This window comes from Dipodomys spectabilis, unplaced genomic scaffold, assembly GCF_019054845.1.
Source record: "Dipodomys spectabilis isolate Male_0828 unplaced genomic scaffold, ASM1905484v1 ptg000783l, whole genome shotgun sequence".
Classification (NCBI taxonomy): domain Eukaryota; kingdom Metazoa; phylum Chordata; class Mammalia; order Rodentia; family Heteromyidae; genus Dipodomys; species Dipodomys spectabilis.
The window spans coordinates 6574419-6588522 of NW_024871460.1; positions in this window are offsets into that span (position 1 = coordinate 6574419).

Sequence of the window (14104 nt, forward strand, 5' to 3'; positions counted from 1 at the left end):
CAAACTCAATGACATTTACATAGCATAAAAATAACTGTTAAAGTGCACATTTGGTGGTATTTAGAATATTCGCTATATTTATATTAATGTATCCTCTAACTAATTTCAAACCACTCTCATCACCTAAAAATCTGTATCTCTGTGTTGGTGACTTTTATGTTATAAGGTGTACCAGACCAGGTAATTTATAAAGAATAGGAATTTATTTCTCACAGTTATTTAGACTGGGAACTCTAATAGCAGGGTGCTAGAATCCAGTAAGTAATCCTTTGACAGTAGGGCCCTTTGGCATCCATGGCAGAACGCAGAACAGCAAGAATGTGAGAGTAGGAAGTAAGAAGAGGCCAAACTCACCTGTACAATAAACTCATCCTCATGATACCAGCTACTGCTCAGAGTAACAACATGAGTCCATTCCTGAGGGAGAAGCCCAGGTGATCTAATTCACCTCTTCTTGGGTCCCACCAACCCAATACTATTGCATTCCAGATTGTTTACAACATATGAATTTGGGAAAGACATTTTGCCAATACCCACTTAGCCATTAGTCCTCATGCCTGCCTTATCCCAGCACTGTAAACCAGAAATTTGTTTGGATTTATATATTTTAAATATCTCATGTAAAGAGTATTAAACATTATGCATGGACTTTTGTGTATGTTTTCCTTCAAACCCTTGGAGGTTATCAAAGTTTATCACATTACAAAATGCATCCGTATGTCATATTCCTCTTTGTCTCTCTCTCTCTCTCTCTCTCTGTCTCTCTCTCTTTGGCATCCAGTTCTCCTTTCCTTATACAAACAATGTCAAAGTATCTATCTTATTCTCTTTTAGGAAGTCATCTGTGTCATCCATAACCAGAGGGAAGACATGTATAATAGTGTGGAAAGAAAAGGTGTAGGCCACTGGGAATTTGAAAACTTTACTAGTGATGTGCTATATCTATAACTAAAAGACAATGTCTGAAAGAATTCAATTGACTTTCCTCAAATTGCTGAATTCATTACACTCATTATAGTGTGTAGTCTCTTACAATAATAAGTTGAATAATACAATGAATCATGGGCTTTTTCTTTGGAAAGAAAATAGAGAAATGCAACAAACTTCAGAAAAAATGATCCATAAAAATGATAGAGCAGAGTTTACAAGCAGAGGGCTTTTAGAAATGCTGCACGAGTTTGCGCCTTACTCCAACATCAAAGGAAAACCTTCCCTAAAAATAGTCAAATAAATAAAAGTAATTTGGGACAAATACTTTTGTATTTATACTCTGACTCCATCTTAATCTTTAAAGTCTATTCTTTGTAGTGTTAAGATGTTAATAAAAAGTAAATTGCTTTTATCCTGACCTTCTGTTTTATTGTTCCTCCTCAGCTTTTATTACAGATCCATTATTGCTATGGAAATGTTAACTTCCTGTTTGTATTTCTGGAACTGTGAAGGACATGGAGTTGGGCCAGTTTAGGCTGTACTAGCAGCTACTGAAAGAAAAATTCCTGCAATGAGAAATCTGTCTATGAAAAGTAAGTTGTGTGGCCAGTGCTGCAGAAATGTCTCTCTTTTCCCCCAGCAATAAGCATAAACTTAAAACTCCTTCAGGTTTAGGAGATCTGCAATTATTGCACCAACACAAACATAAACTTGAATTTAGTGTCCTCAGAAGGTATTCTTCAGAATACCCAGATGAAAGCAATGGACAGAGCTGGATAAGTTTGCTACAGATGTTTCATGACCGCTGCCTCCTCTTGAGGAGGTAATGATGCTAAAGTTGAGGTCCTTAACTAAAATTAGTTTCCTCATTTTGAGTAACTTTGATGCCATCTTGCAAACGTCACTTTATTAATTCCCAAGGCGGACTTTTCGGACAGGAAGAACAGACCAATCTAGTGACCCTATCCTTCGTGCCCAGTAACCCTTCCTTCATAGCTATTGTCAGAACAAGGTGGTTACCAAACCAAATTAATGCTTGGTAAGACAGCTGAAAAGGGAAGTGAAAATCTTTGAAGACATTCTCTTTTATTTCATTTAAGGTATTTTTGTAAAAAAAAATCTTCAACATGTCAATTTATGAGTACAATGCACCTCAATGCTACCTTTTCCATCATCTTCCCCATCTGGCCCAGGCTCCAGCCATCCTTTCAAGTAACCTAGTTCTATCTTTACATATGTACATTGCAATTATGACTCTATTCACCCACCCTTTTCTTTCCATTCTCTTTTAAGTTAAAGGAAGATATACCGCTCCCTAGTAGTTTAGTCATTTGGATGATTACAAGATAATTGTTAAAAGAAGTCGACACTCCCTTTCTCTATTTCTGTTTGTCCTAACACACTTCTTCTTTCTTTTAAAGAATTGGTCACTATATATTTCATGAATAAAAAAGAAGTTTTGGGCTTCATTAAGTTTTCCTTTTTGCACTGAAAAGGGCAGTTATTTATGGTGTGTTATATGTTCTGTGGTTAAGAGTAATATTGGGAATAAAAATAGAGAAAAGTAATACTGGGAATAAAAATAGAGGAGGATAAGGAAGCAGGGAGCAAAGAAGGAATTGGTATTCTGGATTGCATGGTCCAGAAGATGACATCAGAGCAGAGCTTGCATTAAATGGAAGTCTGTCCAAGGGTGAACCTGAGGCAAGGACCTCCAAGCAGAATCAATTGCAGTCTAGAGGTCCTGAAGTGGAATTCTGCTGGGTGGTTGTGGTTTGAGGAAGAAAGTGACTACATCTGGACCAGATTGAGTTTCGTGAGAGGGAATAGCCTAAAACAAGCACAGTTGTAAGCCATGGTGAGGGATATGGAAACTTTTTTTAATTAAGGAAATAATTGGAGACTCACAACAGAGGTATAGCATGACCTATCTCTGCATCAAAGGATTTCTCCAGCCCTTTCAACAAATAAACTGAGGATGGATATAATAAACCACTTTTCACATGTCATCTAATGATCCCCGACTTCTGGTATTAGTGTTCTCATGTCATCTCCTCCACTTGAGTATGAGCAGGGCCTATGGTGTGCTTTTACCCAATAAAATGGAGTAAAGGTGTTCAGATGTTGCATCTGTGATTTGCTTATGTAACACCGTAACTTTTTTGTCTTGCTAGTGCACTCATTAACTTAACGTACACTTTGAAACAGGGAGCCATGTTGAAAAGTCACATGGCAAACATGGCATTTGGCCAACAGCCAGACCCTTTGTCAGGAACCTAGTAGCGATTATCACTAAGTGTTACCAAATTCCATTTGTTCTAGAAAGGGAGCCTAGCATATCGCCCATGTATTTATCACTTCTCAGCTTCTTCAGATAACTACCCTCAAGGCCTTAGAATCTTGTTACCATCTTGCCTTGGCAATGTTAATGAGGGCCAGTCACAGTGGAGCTTTGGGATACCTGAGACCAGAGTTGTCAAGGGACCGAGTTTAGAATTTTTAAAATAATTTTACTGTAAAGATGCTGTACAAAGGGGTTACCATTACATGAGTAAGGTAACGAGTACATTTCTTGTCGAGAATTGTTACTCCCTCCTTTGTTGTTCTCCCACTATCCCTTCCCTCCTCTTCTTTCCTCACTTCCCCCCCAAAGTTGTAAAGTTCATTTGCCATATAGTGTCTTGGGGGTCTCATTGTTGCAATGGATCATCCTGTGCCCTTGTTTCAGCTTTTTGTTATTCTACTCCCCCTCCCCAAATTGGACAAATGTATATACAAGATGCAGGGTACCAATATCAAGTACCATGACAACACGAGATATACCATAGAGGGAAGAACATACAAAGGAAACAAAACCATCACATAGCACATTAAAAACAACAACAACAAAGAATAACCGTTTGTGTCCCTATCTTGGGGTTTGTTTCACTTAGCATCATCTTCCATGGTCCTATGTACATAGCTTTTGAGCTTTTCTGCTCATCTGATAAAATTACTAATTATTGGAAATGAGGGAAAACAACAATAGAGAAAAAGAACAAATGATATAGAGGGTCTAATGAGAGCCTCTTTTTCCCAGAAGTTGGAGGTCGTGTTAATATGCTTCATTATAAATAGTTCTTTGCACTAAGCGTTAGAATTTTTGAATTAACTTCCAGAGTTGGGCACTTCCAATTCATCCTTTTTCATTATTGGAAAATATGGTTCCTTGAGCCGGATGGTAACCACTTCTCTAATGAAGTATTCATCTGTTAGAAATCCTTCCATAGCTATTGTCAACAATTATCTGGCTGAGATAAATTTCTTGTTTACTAGTGATAGATAATATCCATGGACATTATTATACAACTTCAGTTCATAATAAAACACATTTTCCCATATCAAGTTATAGCTACTTAGCCATCAGAGGATTGTAAACTGTTTCACAATCATATTTTTCTACATACACAGAGAAAATTGTTTCTCAAATATTGAGATGAAGCTGTAGACTTAGCTTGTTGAAAATAACAGCTTCAGCAGGCTAATGATATATGTAATAGTTTTGTGAAGCAAAACATCTTTTTGAAAAAAGAAAGTATTGATAGAAAACACTTAAAAATTCTTGAAATGATGAGAGTATACCATCAACTGACCAGATACATTACTGAAATGAGTATAGACCACAGAAATCTATTCTGACTAATTCAAATAATTAAAGGAATTTGTTGTAATGATGCAGGCAAGGTGATTCAGAAATCAAAAGACACATGAATCCACTGGCTTCAGGTCGGACTAGAACCAGTATAGCTATAGGGAGTAAATGTACCACCATCAGATTACCTCAGCTTTCCACTGTCATATGGGGCTCTCTCCTTTCTGTACTTTAATCTCAAGGCTCTGGTAGAAACATTTAGAAAAGTATAGTATAGATCATATGTTTACTGTAAGCAGTGCCTGGAAGCTATTAGCAGTTCAATAAATTGCTTTTGTAGGAATATATAAATGAAAGCCCACTATGTCATGGTCTTACCACTTAATTAGAATTGAAAAGATTGAATTTGATGTTCTAGGAAACCTGTGTTAGATTCCTGTTCTGTTGGTAATATATTACTATATTTATTTGTATAGAAATCCCACAAATTTATTGTCACGCAGTTCATCCAGTCTAATTCCTTCTGGAAACTCTAGTGAGAATCTATTTCTTGATTCTTTTCATTTCTAGAGGCTTTGGAGAGTCTATAGATTGTGTCTCCATCACTCCAGTCTTTGCTTTCATTATCACAATTCCTTCTGTTGACTGAACTCCTTGCCTCCCTCCCACAATTATATTTGACTTACTGGGTAATATAAGATCTTTTTTCCAACACAAGATCCTGAATTTAATCCAAACTGAAAAGTCCACTTAACCATGGAAGTTAAAATATTCAAAGATTTTGAGTATTAGAATGGAGACATCCTTAGTTAGCCATTTTATTTTGCTTCCCACAAGACTGCTGAAATTCCAGAACTCTGGGACGCTCATAATACTGATACCAACTTTATAGACCATATAGGACACCTGGTGTTGTTGTCCATAAAACTTACAGAGTTTTATAATCAAAATGGACAAAGCTATTACTATAGCAAGTCAGAGATTCATGTTTGAACTTACTTTGTCTACTGGATGAACCAAAAGTTTAGTGTCTATGACATATAATTAGTGATAAGATCATGAAATTTAGTTACAGAGTTTCTACAAATTTCACCTCCAAGAATGGTGTCAATGCAAGAGAACATTATCTGAAGTTCCTCAGGCAGAATTCATACCTCCTAGAGTGAATCTGAATAGACTAACAACCACAGGGGCCTCCAATCCTGAAAAATTCCTCTCTCTCACTTCTGATTAAGAATTCAACAAAAAACTTTAAACCACAAAGTCAGTGTAAAGAGCTAAAACAAATATATAAGTGTAGTTATGATTTCTACTTGAATGCTTTTTTTTGGAATATTTACATAGAATAATTTTATTTTCACAACTGGCATTTTGTTGTTAGAATTTCCTGTTGCAATAAGTGAATTCTTATTAGATAATCTAGTCCTAAATATTTCTAGCCTGTAGGAAATAAAATTAACATTACTTATGCAAGCCACTAATTTCTAGATACCATTTTATTGTTGTTGTGGTTGGTCGTGGGACTTGAACTCTGGGCCTGGGCACTGCCCCTCAGCACTTCAGCTCAAGGCAAGCACTCTACCACTTGAGCCACAAAACTTCTGATTTTCTAGTGGTTTATTGGAGATAAGAGTCTCTTGGACTTTCCTACCCAGGCTAGCTTTGAACCACGATTCTCAGATCTCAGCCTCCTGAGTAGCTAGGATTATAGGCATGAGCCACTGCCACCCAGCTAGATGCCATTTTATTCCTCCATTTTATGATACCTGGCATTAAGAGGACGCTGGCATTTTCAATTTTATCATAATTATTTAATTTGAAATAATGACCCACCATTTATAGATATAAAGATATAAGATATAAAGATATAAAAGATAAAAGATGTAAGATATAAAACAAAAATCTCATGCAGATCACTAAAGTTGTTTGTTCACAGTAATTTGTGTTTTTTATATTTTAGACCATACTATGTTATTTCCCATCTGAGCCTTTATGGCAGTCACAGAGAGAAGCAATTGGCATTATTTAGCAATTGTGTTATTCCAACAATTATTCAGTCATACATGCAATCCAGAATTTAACCCAAAAAATGATGGCAAGTATTGTTATTATACTCATTTTATAGTTTAGAAAACTAAGGCCTGGAGAAGATACTGAGTTTTGTTCAGATTATGCAGCAGAATATATTAGCCAGGGGATTGGTGTCTAAACCAATATGCTATGGTAAATTCATAGTAACACAGTGGCAAGATATTATTAAAACACAGTATCTACAATGATTTCCTTTCAACTTCTTTAATCTATTTCTTTTATATTCTGTTTTCATTGTAAATTAATAAATATTAATCTACTATTGGTTCTGAACCAGTTGTGAGCTTCAAGTGGATATAAATGAATGGCACTTTGAGTGTTAATGAAAAGCTGATGTTTATCTCCACAAAAAATATATTTGAGATTTCCTCAAAATACCCCAAGTAAGAGTTTCTAGATATTCTTTTCAGGCAAAACTCGGAGATTCTGATTTTACATGCCAGTAGACACCTAGTATGTTACTACATGCCAAGTCTAGTAGTCATCTGTATGTTACTTCACTACAGACTCCTGGGAGAGAACTACTTCACCAGATCTTATTATTTTTGAAAGAAGTGTATCATTATGTCACAATTTACAATTGGAGAAATCTAGGAACTCCAAGTCGAATTAGAAAGCTGATCAATACAATTCAACCCAACAGCATATGACAATTGCAAAAAGACTGTGAGTCTAGCTCAGAGGGAAAGAAAAATTTGCAATGGAAAGGTGATAACTGACCTGATACACTGTGATACTGGAAACCTTTGAAAAATGGGCTCTTTTGGTCCTTTGTGGTCCCTTTGTTACAGTGATGGTGGTCACTATGTTACAGTATGCCTTTGCATTCATGAGAAGAAAGTTATATGGGGGGAAAAGCACTGAAAATACATTGTGATTGGAGTTAAATAGGCACAGTCATTTAAGGGAAAAAAAGAGCATTCTTATCCAACAAAGAGCAGGGGTAATAATCCCAAATTCAGCTCCATTTTTCTGGCCAGGCTCTCACCATTCTGCAAAATGGAATTTACAGGCTAAATAAAGATATAGAGAAAAGTCTTTCTGAAGGATTAGTGTCCTGTGTGACAAGTTCAGACTGGTTTTGAAAGCTCCCTGCATGACTTCATACAAATTATGTAAAGTAATTCACCCTTTGCAACAAAATAACCCATTTATTCTTTTAGTCTGTATGTGATATTCTTGTTGTTGATATAGTGGAAAAAAAACTTTATAGCTTCCTATTTTGTTTGAAGTTGTGGGAAAGGCAAAGGAAGTTTGTTTATAAATTGTACTGTCTGCTGCTGTAGTTGATTTTTAGAAATGAACTAATCTAGTATCATCTACTGAGAGTTTGCATGTGTAATCAACAAACAGTATTTTATTAGGATGTACTGCATTTTTTTTAATTTCCCAAGATTCATCTTACATGTTACTGTTTTTATTAAAATTCCATACATAGTATTCTCAATGAACTTTCATTTCCTAAGATCTCAGCTTTTCCCCTGATTTGGTCTTAGATTATAGAGCTGTTATCAAATTAGATATGGTTTAAGAAATACTACCACCAATTCTCCTGATGTTGAATATGTGTTTCAGTAAAACCACCCACTGGAAAAAATCAATAGTCACCCATTTCAAGTGACAAAATTAAATTTTATTTTTCATCTGGTCATGGCTTGTAAAGAATAGCTGCTTTGACAACTCATTTGCTTGACCTGATATTGATTTTTCTATTTCCATGATAATGATTCCACCATCAAACAATATCAACAGAATGCCTCCAGGGCAGAAAGCTAAGCTCTGTGCTAGATCTTGAGCATGAGATCACTAAGTAACTTCATTTTCCTTCTTTGCTAAATTTGAACAACAGAAATCATTCCACTTATTCCTTTCCCTTTACATACATACTTCTTCCTAGTAAACACCATCTAACTACAAGTGCCTGCAGATGAAAGTGTCATGCATTCCTACCAGAATGGTTTTGGCTGGAATAAGCAAAACTGGCTATTACCAGCAACACAGCAGCATCGATTCCTAGATCTACAGCCTTCACCACATGTGTCAGCTTTGATGGCATTTCTCTGGAGAGGACCTCCAGGACCTTTCAACCTAATTTTAGAAAACACTGTAGCCCCTATTATTCACTCTTCAGCACTTTCAGTATTCCACCGCTCTCAATTCCCCACATCAAATCACATGTTTATATATTTATCCAATTACCTGTTTAATTTGTGTCTCTTCTAGGATGGCAAAAAAATGTTTATTTTATTCTGCACCATATATCCAGCACTTCACATAATTTCCAACAGACAGTGTGCACTCACCACTTACTAGCTTATTAATTTGTTCACCAACTTTCCAATGGATAGCAGACAGGAAAATGCAAATGGCAGGGGAAAAAGTCATGCCTTCTTAGAGGGGAAAAAAGAAGATAAATAAAGATAAATAAAAGGGGGCACGTCTTAGGAATTTCAGAAGCCAAATCATTTTCAAGATGCACTGTTGGCTTTATGTATAAGCAATGGAAAGTCAGTTGCTGCCAGAACAACATTTTGATGTGCCCTCATTTCATAGATAGAAAAGATGAATAAAAAGGAATCCTCAATTGATGAAATACATCATGTTGCGTGTTAAATGATGATAAGTGCTAACATGAAAATAAAAGTAGACAGGATGTGTCAGGAGAGTTCCTTGAGTTGTCACATGAATGAAGTTGTATTAAGTATGGGGAAAATGGATGATCATTAAAATTGACATACGGATCCAGGCTCAACTTTGTATCCATGTGCATACAGTGATTTTAGTTTCAGTTTCTTATGTTTTTAAAAAGAAAAGATAAAATATACCAAAGATGGTGAATTAAAAAGACATACTGTTAATGATTTAATTATCTCCATCATTTTATTCAGAAGCAAAAATTAAACTCTTTATGCATTGGAGTCAAGACATTTATATCAAATGCCTTGCAACTAAATGGGTCTTTAAAATACTCACTGAGTGAGTAGAGAAATAACTTTGGACAGACCAGTCCCAGAAGACTGTTGATTTTGATTATATGAGATATCTACGTTAGTCAAACTCATAGGCTCATAGAACACAGTAATGTTTTCCACGAGCTGAAGAGTGAGGAAATAGGTGATTGTTTGATCAGTTTGAAATTTCGATTATATTAGATGATTAAGTTGTGAAGATATACAGCATAGTCTTCATAATTAACAATCCTATAAGCTCAAATAAGTTCAAAATCTGTTGGAAGGATCAAGAACAAAAAGAAAAAACAAGACCCAAGGAAACCTTGGAACCGATGAGTATTGCCTGGCTTTTGGTGATATAATCACAAATTGTTTACATCTGTCCAAACACAAGAAATTGTACACATCATGTATTTATAGTTTGTCATTTGTCAACTGTGTCTCAATAAAGATGTTAAAGTAATAATTAAAGCTGGGAGGTGATAGGTCACACCTTTAATACTCAGGAGGCTGAGCTCTGAGGATCATGGTTCAAAGTCAGACTGGACAGGAAAATACATGAGACTCTTATCTCCAATTAACCACCAAAAACCAGAAGTTGAGCTGTGGCTCAAGTGGTAGAGCACCAGCATTGAGAAAAAGAACTAAGGGACAATACCAAGGGCCTGAGTTTAAGCCCCAGTATCGGCGCACACACACATACACACACACACACACACACACACACACACACACACACACACACGTAATTTATTGGATTTGTTCCAAGAAAAGCTTGCATTATCATTAGGGCCTTTGTACTGAAATACAAGACATCTAGATATTCTTTCAATGAAATTTCATTTGAGTACTAAATGAGTAGCTTTACAGGATATAATGACTAGCTGGGATGATCAGGAAGACCCAATGGAATGATAGATCGATACTGAGCTTGGGCTTTCCCCATCCATACCACAGGCAGTGACTACTCTCAGAGGGATTTTTATGTGCTTCCCTGGCAGACCACAGCCAGCTATTAACCTTACAAGGTTCTCAAGAGATTGCACATGTTTCCCAACATTTTTGTATGGGTGCCAGAATTTACAGATGTAAATTTACAGCTGTAACTTCCTGCTGGAGTGTAGGCTCTTAGGTAATATAAAACAACGGGGGGATGGTTGGTTTCCTAGCCTTATTTAGATGAACTTGCTCTGAGGAGCAATAGGCCCACTGGTGGACATGGCAACTTGCAAAGCACTTCTCTGAAAATGAATTAGCCTCTCTCCTATGTTAAGAACTGACTAAGGCATTTACCAAAGGTATCCGAGACCGAAATTCCCTTCGAAATATAGAACTTTCTCTAACCACAACTGACCTTCTCCTGGCTTTGCAAGTCAAAAAACTAATTTGAAAAAAAATAATAACTGTTTGAGGATGGTCTTAAGTCCAGCCACCCAAGCACCAAAGCCAACACCACTTTGACGTAAATGGACAGCTGGCCAAAAACGTAGGGCTCCGTGTTGGGCTCCTCCTGCTCTTCTAACCTGGGAGTGAAAAGTGGAAGAAGGGAGGAGAGGACAGCAAGCCAAGAAATCAACAGAGTGCAACATGTCTCATAGCCAAGTCAATGTGGCCCAATCCCTCAATGTTGTTGACCACTTTCTGCACTGTGCAGAGAAAGCCAGCTCCCGAATCAGATGAGTTGTTTGTATTCTTCCAACTTGGCATCCGTCCCCAGGCTCCCAATAAACCAGGCACCAGTGAAGGAGCATTTTAAGCATGGTTAAAAACACCTTTAAGACTAAAAATCATTGGCAAGTTATGCTCAAATGATGTATTGATAATGTCTTGAATGAAGTTAGGCAGGATTGCTCTCAAGATATGTTAAGCCACAGCTGAGTTCAAGCTCTTCTTTCATTTCTTTCATTATTTCTACTCATGTCACTTGGACTGATTCAACCTGAGTTTTATCTCATCTCTTGTATAGACATTAGTAATATTATTTTAAACCTGTATTTAACTTGAAAGGCCAAATGATAAACTGATGTAAAGATATTTTGTCAACGATCTAAAGCACTGTGTGAATGAATTAGATTTTGTGTTGTGGCTTCAATGATCAATTGGTAGCATATAGCTGAAGATAGGAGGATAACAGATCTATTTTTATGACTAATGATATCACAACTTATTTTGACTTTTCACATAGACTGGAACAAAAGTAGAGATTTTCCAAACATGAAACTTTGCAGAATAGAGGAAGCATTAGTCCAAGGTCATTCATATTGTCTGCTACTCTTCCTTTTAATCCTTTCTCAACCTGGAACACAACAACTTCGTCATCTTTGTGGTCTAAGAGCAATGGGTATGGTATGCATGGGTAAAATAAGACACACACTGACTCTCCTGAATTGTACAGTTTTGCCCTTGGGACAAATTAAAATAAGAAAAAAGATACTTTAAAAAAGAATAAATTACTTTACAAATGGTGCCTGAAGCTTCTATCTGAAGCTTCAGAGAACAATAGAGCCTAGCTTTCAAAATCCTCCCCATGCTCCCTGCCTTCCTTTTCTGTGACTTTAGCACCTGTGTCTAGGCCCTCCTTCAGCTTTGCATATTTGCCTCTGCTGGGCCCACACTCCTCCATGAACAATGCATGTACCACCCCCACCCACCTCTGAGTCTTCAATAACCTTCTTTTTCCAAACCTGGGATTCTAGTGTTCTTCTATCTCCTTCCCAAAGCTTTCCAAAGCTACTATCTTTGTAGAAGCTTTCACATATATCATCCCCATCCCATTTCAAATGCATCCCCTAAACTTCTGCAATCTTTGTACCCTATGTCCTTCATATGTCCTCTAACCCCTAACCTCTGCTTAACTCTATTTCAAAAATTTCTGAAATGTGTGTAATAGTAAGCTCCAATTAAGGGATCAGATAGGAGATGAAGAAGACAGGAAGAGATCCAACATCAGTGAGTTCTACAGTAACAAGTGAGAGACTGAATACATTTTTAGGCACTTGTGGGCAGGTAATTCTCACCTGACTTGACCAGCAAGGTTGTTGGGATGTTTGGAAATCTGGGTTATGCTAGCAAATAAGTTGTATTTGTAGAATGAACTCTCTTTAAAATTATAAATTTCCTGCATTCAATGACCTTGACAGTTCTGTGCCTGTAGCTAAGATGTGGAACCAACCCAGATACTCCTCAGCAGATGAATGGATCAAGAAAATGTAGCACACAGACACACAGACACACAGACACACACACTGGAATTCTATGCCTCCATCAGAAAGAATGACACTTCCCCATTTGTAAGGAAATGGAAAGACTTGTAAAAAGTCCTATTAAGTGAAGTAAGCCAGACCCAAAGAAACATAGGTCCCATGGTTTCCCTCATTTGTAATAATTAGTATATACCTAGGATATGCCTAGCAGATAAGCAGAGTAGCTTAATAGCTATGTACATATGAGCATCTATGATGATGCTAAGTGAAATGAACTCTAAGACTTGACCTTAAAACTTTTTTAAAAAGTGAATTCTAGACATAAGAAGAATCTATCCAGGAATGATTGTGTGTGTTGTAATCCAACATTTGGGAGGCTGATATGTGAGTGATAGACTATAGCCTGTCACCAAAATGGGTGGATGTGAAGAAGAAAGAAAAGAATGGAATCAAGTAAAGAAAAGGAATTCAGAACAAGTGTGTAGGTAGAGATTTGTGGGCAGAGAATAGCCCAGACGAGATAGAGTCTGAGAAAGGAAGAGCAAGGTTTGAAGTACAAACAATGCCCAAAGAAAAAAGCAGCCTGTCATCTGTCCTACATTTCCTTTTTCTGCACATGAAATGGCCTTTGAAGTTCATATTTCTGTAGGTACTACATAGTGTTGGTTGAGAATTAGGAATAAGAGAGCAGAGGAATCTGAGAATAATCAAGGCCACCTTTTGGCTTCTGGCAGGAAGATTCATCTGGGCTTTGGTGTCCTTTTTCAAGAGACACATTGCTTTGACTAGGAGGAGTTCCCAAAAAGCCAGGCACCCTTGAACGCCTAAGTCAGACCAGGTGGGAGCATTTTGCTGGGTCTCCAAATGCTGCCTTATTGTTCTAACTCCAGCCTGTATATGGCAAAAATGGTTTCATGGCAAGACAAAGTCTCACGATTAGAACTTTTAAATTCATGAAAAGTAGGGCCTTTTGCCTACCAAAAAATGTATGCACACTCAAACCAATTTCTTATTCGGCTTAAGAAGGGTCACATCCAGTGGGGATCCAGTGGGGAAATTAATTAGAATGTGTTGAAACATTTTGCTGCTTGGACTAACAGAGATGTTTGTACCTTGGTTAATAATAATATTATTGTGTCATCATTTGTCATATTTCAATATTTATCTTTCCAGGGTTCTGGTCCAGAATACAGATAGTGAATTTTCAGTGTTGTCTTTTATTCTGGCTAGTGTATCATTATACTAAGCGAGTTTATACATGGGTTCACCCTTTGAAATTGTGAACTCCCGGGACAGCT